At 44.9% G+C, this 16,617-nt stretch overlaps 1 pseudogene; it reads right to left on the bottom strand.

Annotated features, from left to right (window-relative positions):
• Window positions 1-16,236, bottom strand: part of LOC138288397 (zinc finger protein 721-like) — a 246,702-nt pseudogene extending 230,466 nt beyond the window's left edge.
• Window positions 16,237-16,617: the final 381 nt, after the last annotated feature.

Here is a 16,617-nt window from a genome sequence, read left to right as displayed (position 1 = left end):
AATGCACCACTTCAGGGGGAAATCCAGACAATCATGGATTGGGTTCCCCCTACAACACAGACCCAGGTGAGAGCCTTCCTAAGCCTCACTGGGTATTACCGGAGATTCATTAAAAACTATGGCTCCATTGCAGCCCCACTTAATGATCTCACTAGCAAGAAGATGCCTAAAAAGGTATTGTGGACAGCTAGCTGTCAGAAAGCTTTTGATGAGCTCAAACAGGCCATGTGCACTGCACCTGTCCTAAAAAGCCCATGTTACTCCAAGAAATTCATTGTTCAAACTGATGTACTAGCCAAGGTGCACCCACATCGTTCAGGGCAAATTCCCAGGACTTTGTGAGTGCGGGGACACCATTACACACGTGCACTGTACATAGGTCACTACCTATGTACAGCGTCACAATGGTAACTCCGAACATGGCCATGTAACATGTCTAAGATTATGGAATTGTCCCCCCAGTACCATTCTGGTATTGGGGGGACAATTCCATGATTCCCGGGTCTCTAGCACAGAACCCGGGTACTGCCAAACTGCCTTTCTGGGGTTTCCACGGCAGCTGCTGCTGCTGCCAAACCCTCAGACAGGATTCTGCCCTCCTGGGCTCCAGGCAGCCCTGGCCCAGGAAGGCAGAACAAAGGATTTCCTCTGAGAGAGGGTGTTACACCCTCTCCCTTTGGAAATAGGTGTGAAGGGCTGGGAGGAGTAGCCTTCCCCAGCCTCTGGAAATGCTTTGATGGGCACAGATGGTGCCCATCTCTGCATAAGCCAGTCTACACCGGTTCAGGGATCCCCCAGCCCTGCTCTGGCATGAAACTGGACAAAGGAAAGGGGAGTGACCACTCACCTGACCATTACCTCCCAGGGGAGGTGCCCAAAGCTCCTCCAGTGTGTCCCAGACCTCTGCCATCTTGGAAACAGAGGTGTTGGGGGCACACTGGACTGCTCTGAGTGGCCAGAAGGTGACGTCAGAGTCCCCATCTGATAGGCTCTTACCTCTCTTGGTAGCCAATCCTACTTTCTTGGTAGCCAAACCTCCTTTTCTGGCTATTTAGGGTCTCTCATCTGGGGAATTCTTCAGATAACGAAGGCAAGAGCTCACCAGAGTTTCTGTGCATCTCCCTCTTCGACTTCTACGAAGGATCGACCGCTGACCGCTCCAGGATGCCTGCAAAACCAAAACAAAGTACCAAGACGACTACCAGCAACATTGTAGCATCTCATCCTGCCGGCTTTCTCGACTGTTTCCTGGTTGTGCATGCTCTGGGCGTCACCTGCCTTCCCCCTGCACCAGAAGCCAAGAAGAAATCTCCTGTGGGTCGACGGAATCTTCCCACTGCTAACGCAGGCACCAAAAGACTGCATCACCGGTCCTCTAGGTCCCCTCTCATCCTGACGAGCGTGGTCCCTGGAACACAGGAACTCTATCCAAGTGACTCCCACTGTCCAGTGATCCCTCAGTCCAAGTTTGGTGGAGGTAAGTCCTTGCCTCCCCACACTAGACTGCAAACCTGTGTACTGCGTGATTTGCAGCTGCTCCGGCTCCTGTGCACTCTTCCAGGATTTCTTTCGTGCACATCCCAGCCTGGGTCCCCAGTACTACGTCTTGCAGTGCTCAACCCTCTGAGTTGGCCTCCGACGTCGTGGGACCCTCCTTTGTAACTCTGCGTGGACTCCGGTTTACAAATCTTCTAAGTGCCTGTTCGGGTACTTCTGCGGATGCTGTCTGTTTCTGTAGGGGCTCTCTGAGTTGGTGAGCGCCACCCTCTGTCTTCTCCTCTAAGGGCCGATGTCCTGGTCCTTCCTGGTCCCCAGCAGCACCCAAAAACCTCTGCTGCGACCCTTGCAGCTAGCAAGGCTTGTTTGCGGTATTTCTGCGTGGGAACACTTTGTTGTAATCAAATGACACCAGGAACAACGATGTCCTTAAGCAAGTAACCTTTATTGGAGCACTCACACACGCTCCTAACGAACAAAACGCTTCTGATCGTAAGCCGACAGAAAACGTTCCATTCACAAGATTCTAAAATCTAAATTCACTATTACACATCTCCTTCTTTTCAAACAAACAAGATGAAATAAACAAGTGAATAAAACCAAACAAATAAAAAATAAAAACTGCCTTAAACTTTGTAATATACGTTCTTAAAACCTCGTAATATAATTTTTTTTTTTTTTTTTTTTTAAACCCTAAATAAAAGATGTCTAATACATTAAGTAATCATTGTATTTGTTTGGCAATTTTTTATGTCTGCTGGCCCTGACACCAAACTCATTCATATTAACATTTGAAGAACTATATTCTTCACGATGACCCAACAAAGTATTGTCGGTATAACCTGTTCTACTGTTTGAATAAGCCTTGAATGATTCACACCCAAAATCAGGATCAGATAGATGACTTAACTTGTGACAGCCTTCAAAGTTTACACGTGCTAATCTGGAACAATGCCACCATGAACCATTACTCAACATAGCTGAAGACCTCCCAACCCTAATAACTTTCCAAGGTTTTGAATACTTTGATTCTCCCTTTCTGACATGTGTGGGAAGCTTGATCTTAACCCAATCATCAACATTTAAACTTAGACTCCTTTGTCCATTTTCCTTGCAATTATTTTTGTTCCTAAACTCAACATTCACCTTGGCCTCATTGTATATCCTATTCATATCATAAATCTGTACATTGTTTTGCAACCAAGATGGATTTAGACCTAGTCTTGGTTTCCTTCCTTTCAACATCAAAAACAGTGAAAATTTAGTTAAAGAATGAGGTGTACAGTGATAAGACCAAATCATTTGTGCAACATGTTCCTTAACATTAATCTTAGCATTTAGAGCCAGTTGCACTGCCTCTACTAAAGTTCTATTGAATCTTTCAACTAAACCGTTCATATTGGGTGCATATAAAGCAGTTCGTTTATGTTTAACCCCTAAATTAGACAAGAAATCTTGTAATTTAGAAGAAGTAAACTGTGTACCATTGTCAGTAGTGATACTATCAGGATAACCTTCTTTTCTGAAACAATTGTTTAGAAACTCAATTACCTCATCAGTACTGGGTCGCTCAATCCACTTATACTCAACCCATTTGGAGAAATAATCAATAATAACCACTATATACACTTTTTCCAAACTAATCCCTTCATAAGGACCAAGTAAATCCATAGCTAAATCCTTCCATGGTTGTTCTGGAAAAGGTAATACATTAACCTCAGTTTTCTGTGTCTTCAAAACTTTATCAGAATCCTGACACAACAAACAATTCTTAATGAAAACAACTACCTCTGAATCCATGTACGGCCACCAAAACTGATCTCTCAATTTTTTAATAGTTCCAGATTGTCCTAAATGTCCAATATGAGCTATAGAAATCAACTTTCTTCTTATTTCTGTAGGAGGTACAAAACATTCACCCTTAAGTAACAAATCATTTTCTATGGACAATTCATTTCTAACTTTCCAGAAAACTTGTAAATCCTTTGTTAAAGATTTCTCTTGTGGCCAACCTTTTATGATAAAACCCTTCACAATTCCAAGAACTTCATCTTTGTCATATGCTGAAACCCATTCTTTTTCTGAAATGACTTCACAAATTGACACTACTGCATCTCTCACACTTGCAACAACACATTCTTCAATCACTTCAGAATCTGTAGACATTTCCTTACTGCCAGATAATCTCGAAAAACAATCCGCTCTGGTATTCCGTGTACCTGGCAAATAAGACACAGTAAAATTGTATTCATACAATTTTGCTAAAATACGTATGAGTCTTGAAGACGCTCTACCCATGCCATTTTTAGATAATAAAGAAATCAGTGGTTTATGATCAGTTCTCAATTTGAAATGTTTCCCCCATATATATATTTTAAAGTGTTCAACGGACCACGCACAGGCAAGTGCCTCACGTTCAATAGTTGAATACCTACACTCAGCTTCAGACAATGCCCTAGAACCAAAAGCAATGGTTTGTTCAACATTCCCTTTGACTTGAGTTAATACTGCTCCTAATCCTGTTGAACTTGCATCCACAGTAATAACATTTACTGCATCACCAGAATATGGAGAAAGTGGTTTCGAATTTACAATAGACTTCTTTAACTTGTTGAAAGCATCAACCTGATCATTAGACCACCTAAATGTTTCATTTTTCTTAAGTAATACACGTAAAGGCATAGCTAAATCGCTAAAATTTTTGACAAATTTAGCATAGTACTCACATAGGCCTAAAAAGGAATGAACCTGGTCTTTGTTTCTGGGTTCCTCAATGTTTTGTATCACCTGTAGAGAATTCTTAATAGGTGTGATACCTTTTCCTGAAATAGAATGACCTAAATAGTCTATTTCATTAGTTAACAATGTACACTTGTCGAATTGAATCGTCATACCCCTATCACTAAGGATTGACAACACCTTGTCCAACTTCGTATAGTGTTCCTCTTTTGTAGCTGTGTAGATCAAAATATCATCCTGAAAAGCAATGACATTCCCAACATCCTTAAATACACAATGCATCAATTTTTGAAAAACAGAAGCAGCTGATGCCAAACCAAAAGGCATGCGTTTATATTGAAAAGCACCATCTGGAGTAATAAAAGTGGTAATGCAACGAGATTCGGGAGTTAACTCTACTTGGTGGTATGCTGCCTTCAGATCAATCTTTGAAAAAAATTTAGAACCCTCTAACTTTGTGAAAAGCTCTTGAATGCGTGGAAGTGGAAAACAATCCACCAAAATTTGCTTGTTCACAGATCTTAAATCAGCACACAAACGCAAATCTCCTGATTTTTTCCGCACCAGAACAATTGGTGAAACCCATTCTGCAGCATCAACAGGCTCAATAATATCCTCCTTACACATTCTGACTAACATCTCAGATAACTCCTTACTGACCGACAGTGGAACATGCCTTAATTTGTGTTTGATAGGAACAGCATTTTTTTTAAGTTGAATGTGATGTGAAAATCCTGTCACCTTACCTAACTCTTTGCTAAACAAATTTTTAAATTTGTCTAATAACAACTCCAACTTATCTGTACTTGTGTTCAAAACTTGGACAGACTGTATATTATCAGACAGATACACTGGGTTCTTGGCATTTGGATTAAGCACCATTCCCATTTTCTTTTGATGACGCCAACCAATAACATGTAACCCATCAATGGCAACATATACTTTTCCAATAATTGACCTGTTTAAAAATTTGATATCCGCTATGAAAAATCCAAGCATATCAATCTCTTTGCCCCCAAAACCATATACTTTGACATCATTTTAACTTTTTATCATCCCAGTTTTCATTAAAAAACTGATCTGATAAGATAGTATATGGTGATCCAGAATCTGCCAAAACTTTCACATTCAATCCATCAATGACGATTTCACAATCAGGTGGAATATAGGGTTCTTTGTCAATTTTAGTGCAGTTAATACCCTTCCTGGTCTTTTCTGTATCAAACTTATTTGTGCATGAAACCTTTTCCTTAAGACTGAGAACGAAATGATCTTCCATCTCGTTATCACACTTTGATTCCTCCAGCGTGGATATTCTTCTGTTGGCTACCGATCTGCAAACATTGCCAAAATGACCAATCTTCTTGCACTTGAAACATTCTTTGCCTTTGGCTGGGCAAAACTTGAATTGAGATGCATGTGTTTTGGAACCACACTTATCACAAAATGTCTTACTAACATTGTATCCTGAAATTTGTTTGTTAATACTGACTTGTTTTCCTTTAGAACATTTTCCTTTGTTACTAGCCTCATATTTCTCTGTATCATTTAAAGCTACAGCTGCAATCTCTTTGTTAATGTCATCCACATTAATGGCTTTGAAAGATTTTATTGTACATTCAACACTCTTAGCCGTGTCAATTGCTTCTCTCAAAGTGGGATTGCGTTGTCTAAGCAATTGTTCCTGAATCTTTTTATTCGAACAGAAAATAATTAACTGATCTCTAATATAAATATCCGCTGTTTCTCCAAATTCACAGTCTGCAGCCAAAATTCGTAAAGCAGAAATATAGGAGTCAACTGACTCATTAAGTTGTTGATGACGTGTGAAAAACTTATACCTTTCCATAACAATGTGTGGTTCCTCTGAAAACCTTTTTTTAAACCTATCTACAGCTTCTGAAAAACAGTCATAATCTCTAGCGTCTGTGCCAGATGATGGTAAAACTGGAGGTAGATGCTTAAAGATGTCTTCAGCTTCCAAGCCAATTAAGTTGAGTAGTAACGCTTTTTTCTGTGTGATTCAAAAGAATCTCCATTAATTGCCAACATGTAGTTTTTAAAATGTCTGAACCATTTTTCCCATTTCATAGTAGCCTCATTAGCAGAGTTTAAAAATGGCGGAGGAGGATTACCACAAATGTTATTCATTATGACTGAATAGTCAAGGATAGAAAATATAAATGAGAGTTTTTCTTCTTGTTTTATTTTTAAACTGCGATAATGTGCCTTTAAATTCACTTTGAAATTGCAAAAAAAAACAAAAAAAACTTGTTAACCTAAGATGGCCGCCGATTCATGACGTTGTTCTCTTACTAATCTTTCATACGAACAACACTGTCTCTAAGATGGCTGCCAAACAACTGCCAATTCTGAGAAATAGTATGCAGTTCAGTCAAAAATAAAAAAAAAAAAAAAATGTTCTGCCTCACCACTTCCAGTTCCTGAAAGTTTTGAATCTATCCTCCTAGAAATCCAACATCACCGGAATGCAGGAACACTCCTAAACACTCCTAAACCGTCTCCGTCTGCCATCTACAAATTGCTGAATATTGTGAAAATCCTCGAGTCTGTGGTGAGTGCTCCTGGTTTTTAAATCGTCGCCAAAATGTTGTAATCAAATGACACCAGGAACAACGATGTCCTTAAGCAAGTAACCTTTATTGGAGCACTCACACACGCTCCTAACGAACAAAACGCTTCTGATCGTAAGCCGACAGAAAACGTTCCATTCACAAGATTCTAAAATCTAAATTCACTATTACACACTTCTGCAACCTTCATTGCGACGCTGGACATCTTCCCTCCGAAGAAGAAGTTCCTAGTTCTCTTCGTTCTTGCAGAATTCCAAGCTTCGTCCATCCGGAGGCAGCTTCCTTGCACCTTCATCTTGGGTTTCCTGGGCTCCTGCCCCCCCCTGTCGCGTCTATTGGACTTGGTCCCCTTGCTTTGCAGGTCCTCAGGTCCAGGAATCCATTTTCAGTGCACTGCTGGTGTTTGTTGTTCTTGCAGAATCCCCCTATCACGACTATTGTGTCCTTTTGAGGTAGTAGGTGTACTTTACTTCTACTTTTCAGGGTCTTGGGGTGGGGTATCTTGGACACCCTGACTGTTTTCTTACAGTCCCAGCGACCCTCTACAAGCTCCCCTAGGTCTGGGGTCCATTCATGATTCGCATTCCACTTTTGGAGTATATGGTTTGTGTTGCCCCTAGTCCTATGTTCACCTATTGTAGCCTATTGTAATTCTACACTGTTTGCATTACTTTTCTGACTCTTACTTACCTGTTTTGGGTTTGTGTACATATAACTTGTGTATATTACTTACCTTCTTACTGAGGGTACTCACTGAGATACTTGTGGCATATTGTCATAAAAATAAAGTACCTTTATTTTTTTGTAATTGTGTATTGTGTTTTCTTATGATATTGTGCATATGATATAAGTGGTATAGTAGGAGCTTTACATGTCTCCTAGTTCAGCCTAAGCTGCTTTGCCATAGCTATCTTCTATCAGCCTAAGCTGCTAGAAACACCTCTATTCTACTAATAAGGGATAACTGGACCTGGCACAGGGTGTAAGTACCTTTGGTACCCACTACAAGCCAGGCCAGCCTCCTACACATCCCAACCAAGTTCTCCCAGAAAATCATTAAAGATACTGTCTATGCCATCCTGTCATTGGATTCGATCCTCGGCACTAAGTTTCACAAATCTTTTTGCGCCTCCATCTGTTACAATAAGAAAATATCCATACTCCAAAGTCATTAACGTTAGTCCCTTCTTGGGCTTCTAAAGGCATTACGACAATAGATTACCTGGACTTAATGAGATAAATCATCAGAGGGATACCTGTAACCAGAACGCAACACTTTGTGGGACGAACCAATGTCATCCTCTCTTCCTCTTGATATTTAGAGCTATGCCCAGTAATATACCACTTTGACTTACCAGATCTAAGACCGGCTGAGTCTGGCAGCTAAGAAGATGTACTGATCGAACTTCTGGAACATGACTGCACAGGTGGTGTTTGGAAAAAAGGCTGTGGTGTTCTGCAGCTGAAAAAGAAACACAATCACTTTAGTCAGGGATAGATAGACAAATGCATTGAAGGACAGATCATGTTTTTTCATTAAAATAAAACAAGGAAACACCTCATCACATGAAGAGGAACAGCTGGATTTCTGTCATTGGGCACATGCAGTAATGTACGGACTTGTGTGTCAGATCTCGAGCAACGGGGAGGAACTTGGTATTTCTGAGGACGATCAAACTCTTGCAAAAGTTTGTGGCAGCCACTTTTACAGCAAAAGCTACAGAAGTCAAGTGAGTATGCTTGGATAGGACTTTATAATACAGAGTTTGGAAGATTTCAGTTCTAATAGTAAATCCTGCTGACACTGTCTCCTTTTCAAGAGTTAGAATAATGTTCCTGAAGTGACTTTGGGTTAAGAACTGTTGTAAATGGACGGCTATGAAACATTAACATTAATGTATCATCGAAGGTGTTGAGACATCTGGTGAGACTTGAGATACTGAGCCTTCTGGATATGGTCAAGAAACGAGTGTGTGCGAAACATAGTTGAATACAAAAGGCAAATGAAAGGGAAAATAGAGACATCCAGCCTGATGCTTGGAAAGAAGTGTGAAGAGACAGGAGGCTACAGTACTGTTGTGCAATGTGTTAGAGGTTCTGTATATTATGTTACTAATTTACATTTTTATTTAACCTATATTCCTTGGCACTACGATACGTTTCGAATGTAACATAAAGTTTATTATGTTATGATACAGCATGTTATCTCTTTCTTCTACTATGTTACGTAATTCATGTTATGTCTTTGTTGTCTGATGTTCTGTTATGTATTTTAGTACACACTTACATCCACGTCCAAAGTGCTATCCTGCTATCACAGTTTTTCCCCAATACACACTGATGCTCTTGCAGTGCTTGCAAACATATGACATGCATGACTACCATGAAAAGTGCATTCTTTGAGATATGCGATAACATCAGTAAAATAATAAACACTTGACAGAGTCAGACCTAGCTTTTCATCCGCTCAGGGTAGGCAATAAAAAAGAAGTAAATGTAAAAATAAAAAGCAATAACAAAGGGGAAGAAGAAATAAAAATAGTACTTCAATCACAGCAAAAGAAGCAGAGGGACCCTAACCAAAAAGAAGCAATCACTACTTGGTCCGTGCTCCACAGAAGGGAAAAATGGGGGAAGAGAAAGTGAAACCATGATGCGCTGACCAATCAGAAGCCAGCAAATGAGAACGGCGCGAAGCCAACCAATAGTTAACAATAGTCGGGCTCCAAACCCCTTTTAGTTATCAAAATGTCTAGCAACTGTCTAAGCAAGTCTAAGCAAGACTGCTGGTTTAAGGATGACAGCACTTTTGTTTGTAGGCGACTAGGCCAATCCTACAAGTCACAACTGTCACCCCAACCCCCCCGGCTCACAAGCAGTAAGTACCTCACCAAAAACCCAAACAGTAAAAGGTGATTTGTGGCAGCCTTTACGCACGGACTCAAGACTGCGACATCTCAGGGGAGTTGTGGTTAAACGAAGTTACCCTTTTCTCTCATGAGCAACAAGTCTCAATCACGTCAGGCAAAGAAGGAGATGCAGTAAAGTTTTCAATAGGTTTTATTAACAAGACTGCAATCTACTGTGAAATGCATGGGCTGCAATGATTAGGATAATGAACAATGCAAGAAACAGAATTGTAAAGACGTGAGTCATGAATATAAAGACCCCCACCATCTTGCAGTAACAGGAGATTTGAAATAGGACCTAATACCCCAGCATGAAGGACCGTATCTCTAACCTAAAAGAGAGCTAGGTGTGGTAAAACTAATCTTCCAGTACCATGTGCTTGAGAAGTGCCCCCAACCCTTGTTACCTTGGAATGAGGGCTCTAGATCAGACTCCGTGAGGACACGAAGGCTGGGTCTGCATCAAGGAGACATGTAGCATAGATAGCGTTGATGGCATCTGGTAGGAATCCCTCTGATAATCTTGTCTGCGTGAGATGTATTTATACAGATCAATTAGGATCCCTGAAGCAGGTATGTTCCCAAACAGTAGATAAGAAGACATGCTTGGGGTGGCAATTATATAAACAATTTCCTGAAAAGTGCATTTTGTTACTGTTACACATAAGTGGGAAAGTACATGATGTGAATACCTACGTCTATCTTCTCTTTGACGCTGATAGTGACGCTTTCACAAAATGACAATGATAATGTGAAATCAAAACATCTTCCTAACTATAAACATAGCAGCCATCTTGGAAGAAATAATTAAATAAATGGGCTAAGACAGAACAATTTAAGTAGGTTAAAAGTCTCTGGGTTACGGGGGCACAGGCCTGCAAGCCAAAAGGCTAAGCTATCTCCTGTTTCCCATTAAAACTAAATAGAATCCACTACACAAGCAAAAGTGCATGCACTGTCTCAGATGAGGTCTAAGATTTGCTGCTAAAAATAAACAGAAGTTGCTGGCACCCCATTGAGCAGAAATACAATGTCAAACATGTTCACGGCTTATTGTGTTTAGTAAACAACAGTTGGAGTTTGAAGTAACACTGAGGCCCATGTCCAATGGTAATATCAGGGATAGCGCTTGGGTGTTCTCAGAAGACTTTAGTACTCAATCGCTCTTTCTACTAATGTAATTAGTAAACAAAACTAGTCAATTGGAAAGCGGTGCCAATAGACACTTGGCAACTCACTGGGTAAGAGTACCTGCTACTGTGTTTTTTCCAGCTATAAACAATCTACAAATCTCTCCTTGTAACAATAACTTCATTTAAGCAACAAAAGGACCCACCCAAGTAATCACCGTAGCTTTCACCACACCAAGAGTCTCAATGTCCAGTGACAAATCTGTTTATGGCCATAAACCTGCTTTTACTGCTGTAAATGTGTTCATTAATACCGTACAGCTCACAACAAATGGATACCTGCTAGAGGGGCATGGCCAAGTACGCAAAATGGTGGATGTGCTGTAACTGAGCTCCTGGTCAGGGCCTATAATACTTCACCATCCGCAGGGCATTCAATGCCCTGGGCCCGACCATTGACTCAGAAGGGGGCCCTGGTGTTGCTGTGGATGCGTAGGATGCCCCTCGAGGCGACCAAGCTGATCGATTGAGGATGTACAGCTTTGAGCTTACTCCTTGACCCAACTGGTGTTCTCTCTTTCTCCTGAACATGAACCTCAATCCTCCTCACTGGGACTGTGTCTGGAAAGGGTAGCAAGTTAGATAGCCTGCCTCAAATTAAATGAGGAGAAAATGGAACTCATGGTAATAGGCAACAACATTAAACCCCCATCTAAAGCTAGGTTGGCAGGATCGCCTACGCATGCCCTCTGCCCCAAGATGGTTGTTATTATTGCGGTATGGTTGGAGAAATTCTTGGAAGGAAAAGCTCCCAAACTCGTATCCAGCTACTAAGCACAGGACTTTTCTTTGGCTACAATGTGGACAAACTATGGAACACCCTCCACCATACAAAGTGTCTCACAGACAATGAACTGATGATTGCAAAACTTCTAAAGCCCTGAGCTTAGTTGTGTGTTTTATGTTGCGTTGCCAGTACTGGATGCCCAAGGGTAGCCATGCGCTCTATAAATGTGCATGGAATGGAATAAAATACATGGAGGCTGGTTGAGGCCGCTGTGCCCCTTTCGATGTGGCTCACTGCAAAAGGCACCAATGGGCTCCTGTGTCCTTGGAAGGAAGGTGAGGAATGGCACATCGGACACGCGGGGACAGAGCCGAGGCTGCCCCCCTCCCACCTGCCGTCTCAAGAAGGGGTGTGAGCCACCCATATATCCTTGACCCCCTTGACATGGATGTACTTTCTCAACCTGCTGCTGGCGGGGCGTCAGCATTTGCAGCAGGGCATGACTGTCGGACACTGTTGGCTGTGACTGAGGGCACTGAAGGAATCCTTTATCACCCAGGAAGATGGCAAGGAGCTGTGTGATGAGCCCATGGAGACGTGGCAGAGGCAGTCAGCCTGTCCCTCAAAGAGGAATGAGAACCACTCGAGGACCTGGTGTTTAAAAAGTGACTGATCCTTGCCCCAGCAAGGGGATATCTTTGTATTCCACTGCTGATGACCGCCAGCTCACATGCTATGGGCTGATGATACGCAGCCGTCAGCTGCTACACTCTTGGTCACAGTCCCTGCCTAGATGGTGTGGCCAAGGGTGAAGCCGGTGTAGAATGGGGCCCTAGGTGCCTGCGCCTTTTTGACTGCATGGGAGACTGAACCTGAGACTTACCCACCAATGGTCCTGAGGAAGTGGAATCACATTTGTGAGGGGTGGGCCTCATGGAGGGGTGCAGGAGTCCCCGGCTGGTGCCTCGACCATGAGCTCTGAGGAGGTATTGGGTGGGGGTGATGAGACTCCTCATGCCTGGTGGACAGTGTCTGAACTGAGACCCAGGGGTACACCAGGTCTTTATCCCCATGCATTGGGGTCACCTGGAGAGTTTGACTGACTTGCCTAGGGTGCTCAGTTCCCTGTGTATTATACTTATCAACGACTTTCATAGACAAACTGTTAGAGATCAGCATCCGGCTGAAGCCTCTGTGTCTGTAGCATTTGCAATAGTATGAATGAGCTCTGTGTGTTCAACTGGAATGTGTGCCGCCTTTCTCAATGCTAAGATGAAATAACTATGGATTCCTTCATGCCGTCTTCCTGCTGCCTGCCTCTTAAAAGAGGCTCTGCAGGAAAATGTACAACATTTTCTTAAAAGAGAAGAAAAGAAGACACAAAGAAGGAAAATAAATAAAAACTGCACTTACCTGCAGCCCCCACCAGCATGAGAAGTCCACCCAGCACCAGCCCTCCTCACCGGCATCTCTTCAAATAAACCAGGCCGGTAACTGGAAAGACCGTCTTGAAGCTAGAAAAAAAAGTGCACTACTGGCATCCAGTGCCCAGAGTTGGTATTGCACCCTATTTCTGTTTTAAAGGGAAAACAAGCTTGGATGAAGGCAAGTTTACAGCAGCACCTTCAGAAAGTGACTGCTCCACACCAAGAGTGCACCCGTGGACAGAAACGGCACAGAAGACGGAAACGACGAAGAAGAAGGAAGCAACGCGGGCGATGCTGCAAAAGGGAAGAAGAAGACTGCAGCTGTCCCAGCCAAGCTGCAACAGTGAGAAACGGCCGTAAACGCCACGTGAGGTACGAAGAGAGCGCGCATAGTCTGCGCAGCCTCTGGCGGCCGTCCGCCGCCACCGACGAAAGAACGCCACATGCCCCAGCAGTGATGGACATCACCGCAGGACCAGAAAGGGACATACCAGGCGTTGCCACAGGACGCCCAGAAAAAAAGAGACTGACACGTGCGCAGCGTGCACAGAGAGCTGCGCCAGAGAATGTGACGACATGGGTAAAGTCCGTGAAGATGGAGAGAGTACCCGAGAGCGTGACGTAACGCACGGGAAAAGAGGCCATGTCAGCTAGCCGCACAGCGACGGAAGATGGCCACTGTTGGACCATCAGTGAGCAGGTCATCTGAACTGACCGACCCTGCCAGAGCAGATGGCAGGAGTGAGCGCCGTAACAGCGCAGCCTCGAGGCGCAAGAATGGCGCCCTCGAGTGAAGAGAAGGAGGAAGAGAGTGGGGACCCTCCTGCCAGAGAGAGGTCCACCAAGAGGATCCAGGAACGAACCAGACCGGGAGAGGTCTGCCTGAAGAGCAGATCATGTCCTACCCGCAGGACTCAGCCTGTGAGAGGCTGCGACCGAACAAGATGCACCAGAGGAGGTGCAGTGATAGGTCCATGTGACGCAGCATGCGACCTGTGGCACAACGCCACGTCGAGGACAAAGAGGAAGATGTACCAGCAGAGGTGCCGCGCAAGGTCCATGTGCCGCAACATGTGACCTGTAGCACGACGCCACACCAAGGAGAAGAGAGAGTGGCACGATGCCAAAAAGAAATGAGGAGAGGAGTGTGACAGACCGGTCACACCACAGATCAACTCCATCGCAGGTGTGAAAGTGGAAGGAAGTAGAGTGACAACTGAGGACTCGTGTGAGAAGATGAGGAGGTACCCATCAGTACAAGACAGTCACCGGGGTGAGCAGACGTCACTGAAGGCAGCGATGTGGGTGGTCCCCCACGCTTCCCAGTATGACCAACCTGTCACCTGTCACCGGCTGCTTGGCTGTGATGGCATCCCTGACGCCGACTGCACAGGCCACACAAGACCCGCCGTGGCCACTATGTCCATCAAGTGGTCCTTCCGCTGACGAAGCCGCCGCCACCTATTTGATCTGCAAAAAGATGAAAAAAAAAACATCATCATCATGATGAGGTGCATCGCCCAATCATCGAAGGAGGAGCACAGCACCACCTGAGTGGAGACAGTCAGCAACAAGAACCGATGCTGACAAGGCATGTCTGGCAACGTAGAAACTTATCATCTGAACACTTGCCATGAGCTCCGTGAACCACACGCCTGCCGGTGAGAGCAGACCAGATCATTGGGACCATCCACCCTTGGGGTTGCACAAGACTAGGACGTGGCCCTGTTGGGAGTTCAGAGAGACTCCTTTGGCGTGGCCGACGTTGGCCCGCGCAGCCCACGCAGTACCGCCACAATCCAGGGACAAGGGCCTCCAACAAATTCCTGTGAGAGCGGAATATCGCTGAGAGAGAATGCATCTGAGACAGCTCCACGTCAGGCATCCGGAAGCACGGAGGTCTCATATCGAGAGACTGGTCACCTGAAGACTTTGCACTATGGCCAGAGCACCTGAATCCAGATGGCTCGAGCAAGCGAACCCTGCATCAACAACCCTTGTGGCTCCATGCGAGACTAGGATGTGGTCCTGTAGGCTGTTCCTCTGAGACGTCTTTGCTGGGCCTGAGATAGGCAAGCACAGTCCACACAGTCCTGTGGAAGCCCGCGAAAGGGCCTCGAGGAGACTCCTGCTTGATGGAGATCTGGCACGAGAGGGAAGACTGCCGCATCTCTGCCGCTGGACTCCCAGGCGCCCCAGGCTGTCACGTCATCTGCAGTCTTAGGAGGTAGACAATCTCCAGAGTCAGAATGCCGTCCAGAACTGTGTACAGTGGACTCCCCACTGCTCCAGATGCACCCGCATCAGAAACTGTAAATAGACTTTGACCACATGAGCCCAGGCAGGACCCGATCAACAATATCCAGCGAACTGTGAGGTCGTGGACAAGCAACTGAAGTATCTGGACTTCATCCACACTGGTTCGTGCCCAGATGTACCTGGTTAAATTATGGACTCGTGCGGAGGTGTCCGGGTGCTCCCAGCTGCACCATGTCCACTGCAATTCTGCAGTCTGCCTTTTCGAGGCCGAGAGACTGATTGTGGTGCTTTGTTATTGTTTCTTTTACAGGTTGGACTTTTGTTTGGTTCCTCAATAAAGTTTGGGAGGGATGTAGAGTCCAGCTGGACTCATTCTAGTCTTTCTGCCAGCCACTTTGCTGAGGGCTGGTCTTACGTATGTAACATACACCCACCCAACACAGGCGTCACCAGTCAGGTGACCCTGCCAATAAAAGGGGCCGGGCGCACGTGCCTGAGGCCAGTTTAATACCACTCTACCACCGTGTCTGCGTCACCTTCCTTACAAGCATGAGGGCCTAGGGCCCCACATTACAGGCCCGGAAGGAAAGCCCCCAGAGGTCCCCGGATAGAAGAGCCCAGCTCAGCCCGGCTCCTGGCAGAGATTTCCTCCAGGATTATTCAGTCTATTTCTACAATCACAGCAGAAGGTGCCGACAATCTCCTACCTGAGCAGAAACCAGTGCAGACATTTCCAGGCTCTCTCCTCCTCCTGGTGCTGGGGGGGTGTGGGGGGAGGGGCAGGTGCAGATTTAAGGTCTGAGGGGGGGTCTGTGATGGTCTGAAGATGAAGACTACTGCACAAACAAGACACAGAGGGAGAGGCCGGAAGTGATGTCATCATCCACTGCTTGTGCTGTCTCTCCCACTGCTGACCTAGAGGGGACACCTTTCCTCTGCCGTCCAATGCAGTAACCTTACCAGGAAGTGAGCAGACACTACTCTCCCGCACATGCGCAGACTGCCCTTGTCGCCGGTGATGGCTGAACACGCCCCCGCACATGCGCAGACTGCCCTTGTCACCGGAAGTGACCGAACACTGCTCCCCGCACATGCGCAGACTGCCACAGTGATCGGAGGATGAAAAGGAGCCTTTGTTTGGGGCTCAAGTAAACGAGGCAGAAACGTGCAGGAAACTGAAAAGGTAACAAGGAACCAGGAATTCTGTTGTTTCACCAGCAAACACCAGACATCAGCCCCCCCACAGCTTCAGACCCAGACAGGACTGAAGGGGGG

Source organism: Pleurodeles waltl, chromosome 4_1 (assembly GCF_031143425.1).
Source record: "Pleurodeles waltl isolate 20211129_DDA chromosome 4_1, aPleWal1.hap1.20221129, whole genome shotgun sequence".
Taxonomy (NCBI): Eukaryota; Metazoa; Chordata; class Amphibia; order Caudata; family Salamandridae; genus Pleurodeles; species Pleurodeles waltl.
This window is presented reverse-complemented; position numbering and strand designations above follow the sequence as displayed.